The sequence below is a fragment of the Lemur catta genome, chromosome 6, assembly GCF_020740605.2.
Source record: "Lemur catta isolate mLemCat1 chromosome 6, mLemCat1.pri, whole genome shotgun sequence".
Classification (NCBI taxonomy): domain Eukaryota; kingdom Metazoa; phylum Chordata; class Mammalia; order Primates; family Lemuridae; genus Lemur; species Lemur catta.
The window spans coordinates 50,974,691-50,980,690 of NC_059133.1; the positions used below are offsets into that span (position 1 = coordinate 50,974,691).

Sequence of the window (6,000 nt, forward strand, 5' to 3'; positions counted from 1 at the left end):
TGCAGGGAGAAAAGAAGGCTGTGAAAAAAAGTAGCCTGACTGTTTTTTGTACTGGTCAGAACATTTCTGAAATATGATGCTTAATTTTGAGTACCATCTTTAACAAGAAACAGATGACAGAACAGGTGTTGCTAAAGAAAGAAATACGTGGCCTGAAGAAGAGGAAACTATAGGAAACAACAATGCCTGTTTTGAAATATTTGAAAGGCCATTATGAGAAGAAGGAGATTTGTGTTTAAAAATGCAGATCTAGAATCAATAGAGGTGGCTCTTACTAGAGAACTATTCCTACTTTATCTTAGAGCACATTCATTGTCAGGGAAAATATACCTAATCAAACTAGATTAAGACAGGAGTAGTTAATGATGACAACACCGAGGAATGTTAGGGATCATGCGGTAAGTAGGTTTCATGGGGCCTCAAAGCTATCAGGCATCTCTCTTCTTTTCCCTCTGCTTCTCTCTTCCCCTTTTGTGCTCCCCCCTCTCCTCCTTTGCTCTCCCTCTCTCCCTTTCTCACTCTCTCTCTCTCCCTCTCTCTCACAAACATGCACACATAGCCCTATAGATCTGATTCACTTTGCACATTTGCGGCATTGGTCCACCTCCACACACCAGTTCTCTGCTAAACTCATCCTTTTGCTCATGGTCCACCTCAGGTATTCCAAAACAATGAATTCCCACAGTTTAACAAGGCAGTCTCTGGTCCCAATTCTCAATTTCCGAAAGGAAACTATCTTATGGACCAGCAAAAGTCATATGTAGATCCCCGGTTCTATTGGATGTGATCAGGAAAAATAAAGATACTTAGAGCACAGAGCTATCCCTACATAAACTGTGAACAAGGAACATTCTATAAGAAAGTCTCCTAGATAGGAAAGAAATCCTGAGCATATCAAGCAAATGTTTCCATTGTCTGCTCTCTGCCACTCCTCTTACTCTCTGCTGTCAACTTCACCTCTCTGGAAGACAGTTCTGTTTATATTTTGCATCCACCTATTTGAAACTTTCAATGACTAGACTTTATAAAATACTGCCTGGCACTCAAAGTCCTCACAATATGTTCTCGATGCTCTTTTCTAATTTTATTTTTTACTATTCTCCTTCCTTGCTGTGGTCAGTAGAGCTATTCTACCATTTTCCCCCATAGTTTGGGTGACCACACATGCCAGTTTGCCCAGAACAGTCCCAGTTTTTTCTTTTGCTTTGGTGCAATTATTAAAATTGCTCCTTTTGCTCTCCAATATGTTCTGGGTCTTATGATAAAGGAATGGCCCTTCTGTCTTGAGACCTGTCCCCTCTTCAACACTAAGTTCCCAAAGCTTAACTATTACTCCACATGCAGGAAGAATGCTAACTTGTTTTTACATAAAGCTTTTTCTGACCTAGTAAGGTCAAAATAACACCTCCTTCCTCTTAACTCCTAAAGTATTTTAATATTTTATTTGCTCCTCTCTATGATCCTTGGCACATCTTATATTTTATTATAATTTAAACTTCTGACTGTCCTTGGTTTCACTTGGAGGACCCAGATTAATAATTATATGATTATCTTGCTTTGGTTAGAAGATAGACCCAAGAAATGTCTTCACATAATCTAGGTGGTTATCACATTTCAGATGTGTACCATGAAAGTATTAAGTAAATAAAAGTGTATTGGCCAGGCGCAGTGGCTCACGCCTGTAATCCTAGCACTCTGGGAGGCCGAGGCAGGTGGATTGCTCAAGGTCAGGAGTTCGAGACCAGCCTGAGCAAGAGCGAGACCCCGTCTCTGCTAAAAATACAAAGAAATTATCTGGACAACTAAAAGTATGTATAGAAAAAATTAGCCAGGCATGGTGGCGCATGCCTGTAGTCCCAGCTACTCAGGAGGCTGAGGCAGTAGGATCGCTTAAGCCCAGGAGTTTGAGGTTGCTGTGAGCTAGGCTGACGCCACGGCACTCACTTTAGCCCGGGCAACAAAGTGAGACTCTGTCTCAAAAAAAAAAAAAAGTGTATTGATAAGTGAAATCAACTGAGATTCAGCATTTAACATTAACTCAGTGGTTATTTTAAGAAACTGAAATGAAATCCATTTTTTGCTATCACCTTCACTTTCATGTTCCTGGTAGCTCGGGAGAATGGTTGACATATCAGCTGGACAGCAGTGGTGGTGGGCTGGTGACAGTGGTAATTCTGAATTCAGTTCTTGCTCTCAGCCGCCTCACAGTTTTCTACCTTTATTCGCAACCACCTTCCTGGTGCCTGAGCATGTCATTGCACAGTCACAGAGTCACAGGCCCTTAAGACAGACAGGTCTGGAGTCAAACCCCAGCTTAGTCACCTATAACTATGTTCAGGGAAACTGGTGCATTCCTTGGAAGCCTTTTTCCTCACCCAGAAAAAAGAGTATAATAGAGCAAATCCCATAGAGTTGTTTTGAGGACTAAAGGAGATAAGGTGAATAATTTGCTTACATAGTATGTGTCCATAATTATAGTTTTATCATCATATGGTTAAAATTCCATGAAATATGTACCCCTGGGAGTCCATGGAATTATTGCTAAGGTTTAATAAAGCTACGAATACAAGCGCTGCTTATAGTTGGAGTAAATAATATGTCTCACAGGCATGAGTGCCACTGTTTTTAAAAATATTAGGTTTTAATATAAAAGTCTTTTAATATAGTTAATTATTATTATTTTACCAATAGATGCTAATAGTGTAACTGCTATCAGATGACTGGCCACAGATTTTGGATGTTAAAAGTGACCTCCATATTTGAAAAGGTTGGTAGCTCCTGCCTTCCCCCAAAGGACCTTCCAGTGGTGAAATGAACTCTTTCAAAAAAGAACATTCAGTTATTTTCCCCCAAGTGTCTAAAAACAACTATTCTCCATGAGGTAGGTATCTGGCTCCACTGGCTCCAGCAGCGCTGGGGCACTGTGGCTGGACTGGTACCTGTGTCTGCGTGTTCTGGAATCTTAAATTGGATGGAAGGATGGGGACTACTTGCCCATGAATTGTGAGTTAAGGAACTGAAAGTGTGGTCAGGCACAAGAGCCTCTGAGAGGTGTCAAATAAATTCCCAGGCACCTATGCAAATGCGCTGGCAGGAAAAGAAGGTTTAGGTACACACTCAAGGAGGTGCCACTTTGGGGACGTGGGAGACACGAAGTTCAAAGTGGAGGCTATGATATGTGGCATGGAATCATCTCTGCCCTGATGCACAAACCATGCCTCAGCTGTTCAGTGAAGGTCAGAACATCTGAAATCTAAACTGGCAAGTGAGTACAGTTTGTATATTGCAGTCCAGTCATGCCATTTTTTTCATGTAGACTTCTGATATCTTCTACCTGAGTGTCAGCAGTTTATGTCCAAAAGTAAAATCTGACTCAAATTTATATCCCACATAATGTCTAGAAGAGTATCTTGCACATACTACGTGCTCAAGAGATACCTGCTAATATAATAATTAGCACTGCTTAGCATTGGAACACGTGGCCTTCTCTGATGGTAAACATTACATACAGGAAGTCTTTTAAGCAATGTCTCATTAACAAGCATGTACTGCAAATTAGCAAAGGTTTCATAAAACATCTGTTGTTGAGGTCATAAAAGAATTGGACTTGAAGAAATCCCAAATTGCTTCCAAATCCAAGAACCAAAGATTCTATATTCTGAGGGTTAACATTTATAGCTTCTATAAATGTGATTTAATTGATAATATTGAAAATAGAATTCAAGAAATATTCTGCTTGATGGAAAGCATTTCCTTAATTTCCTATGGATTTTTAAAATTGTGTAATTGCAAGTGTTCATTAGGATATAATTAAATATCGCTGTTTCCCTGGTTACTAATATGTGCCAGGGTGCTTTAATTATACGAGTAATTATGAAAGGAAAATATATGACTTGGCAAACTTATGAAAATTATTATAGATCCAGAGAAGCTCTACAGTGGGAAAAAGACATTAAATTAGAGCAGGGGGAAAAGAAAGAAAATCACGTAATAGAATGAGAATATTATATAATACTGCTCCATACATGAAAATGTTTGTTCTCATTTTTACAGAAATAATAGAAGAATGCAATAAAATCTGATCACTGTCCATGGAGATATAAGTGTTTGAAGATGTTTTATATACTTTGCTTTTTTATTTTACCTCCAATTTTGGTTAGTTTATGGCTCTGCCTCAAGTTTACTTTTATGGAGATTAATGCAATTTATACATTGTGTTTTATTTTATGATACACTTAACAATAAGTGGATAGTAATTAAGGTTGTGTGAGATCGAGGAAAAATGCCCAGAAACTAAATACCTTTCAAAAAAATATGTTCTTTGAGTTTAATAGCATTTGATCTATTTAAATAGCTTAAATTAAATTACAGTTAATAGAGTTTAATTAAAGTTATAGTCAAAGGAGAAATATTCTCTCATTAAAAAGCAAATGTTGTTCTGGGGTCATGAACATTTTTTTTCCTCATTCTCAGTGAAGAAATCACTTTCTGTTATTAGGAATCTTCAGGATTGCATCTAGTCAAAGGCTCTTGGTGTAACTATAACACGCTGTGGGAGAGCTAGAGTATTCCATTTCCACAGGTAAAATTTGATATTCATAGAAAACCCCAATGCTAGTTTACAGAAGTTGTTACCATGGCAGGCCAACTAAAATTGTAATAATTTCCACATTCAAATGTAGAAATCAAATATTTTACATCAGCAAAAATGATTGCCAGAAAGTGGGAATGGAGAATAGCTCCTTTAGCCAATACTGTGCACGGGGACACTAAGAGACGTGGCGGTTTCCTAAGTCAGACCAGTAAAGGTTTTCTTAGAGCTTGTTTCTCATTCGAATTGTGCAGTGATGGACTTAGTTCCTGCACCGGACTTTGGCCTACTTCTACCAAAAAGGTAGGGTCAGAAGAGTTGATGAGATAATGGGAAGCCTGCTGAGGGTGCACGCTGCTGACCCTGGCTGCCGGAGCGCCTTCACGGACTGCGACGGGGCTACATCCTAGCACCATCACACACACTGTCAGATTCGCTTTTTGTTAATTTCGATTGGTATTTGTTTTCCAGATGTGCAGATTGGCGTAAGACATATGGACCAAATACTCCCATTCCCTTACTAGATCAAATTCTAAAAAGTCTCCTAAAAAATCAAATCCAAAATCTCTAAAACAACAATATGGAATTAATTTTTAATGCAATGTCATTTAATGTTTATTGTTATCCTTATATGTATGATACAGATTTTTACGAATATTAACTTCAAATTGTTACCTATCCATGCACAGCAAGGTCAGGAAGGAAACTATATAGCTATGAAATAGAGGAATAAAGGCTATCCAGCAACAAACTGAACTTTTGTTCTTCTCTTGAAATGAAGCTGGAGTGATGCTAATCTATATTGTTATTTCCATGGAAACAATAACTAAATGACATAAAGTCTAATTCTCTATGCATGGAGGCCAAACTATCTAACTGTACCTTTGATTTTGGTTTGTTTATAAACGTGTCTCAAATTTTCTTTTGTAATCATTAGTGGAACATATGCTGCATAGCACTTGGCACAATGCAATTGCTGAATAATAAATGAAAGAATTAATTAACTAGTGAAAGAATATAAATTTCAGATGTCTTTAGTCATTTGCCTAACAGAAATCCTAATCAAAACTAAAAGCTTCTTTTGGGTTATATTGTGAATTTGATAATAGAACAATTCTCTCATTTCTTAAAAGGAAAAAGAACTGACTGCTTTTTAGTCATTAACTTACATCCCTATCATTATTCCTAAAATTTTAAAACAGATCTTTAAAAGAATACCTTCAATTATAGAATTTTAAAAGAAAAAATGCAATTGCAAATGTGATTTTATGGTGACTGTGTTTTTGGTATTATTCTTTGGTTTGCCTGCCTTTTCTATAAAACAAATGATGATTAAAGTATCTTATTATCCAAGTCAAAATCAGCAGTGTGGTAGAGTATAAAAAACATGAAGAAATATAATTCTGGCT

The 6,000-nt window shown here is 37.4% G+C and overlaps 1 pseudogene; it reads right to left on the reverse strand.

The window, feature by feature from the left end:
- LOC123640538 overlaps nucleotides 1-5,007 on the reverse strand; it is a 194,523-nt pseudogene extending 189,516 nt beyond the window's left edge.
- Between the last annotated feature and the right edge of the window lie 993 nt (nucleotides 5,008-6,000).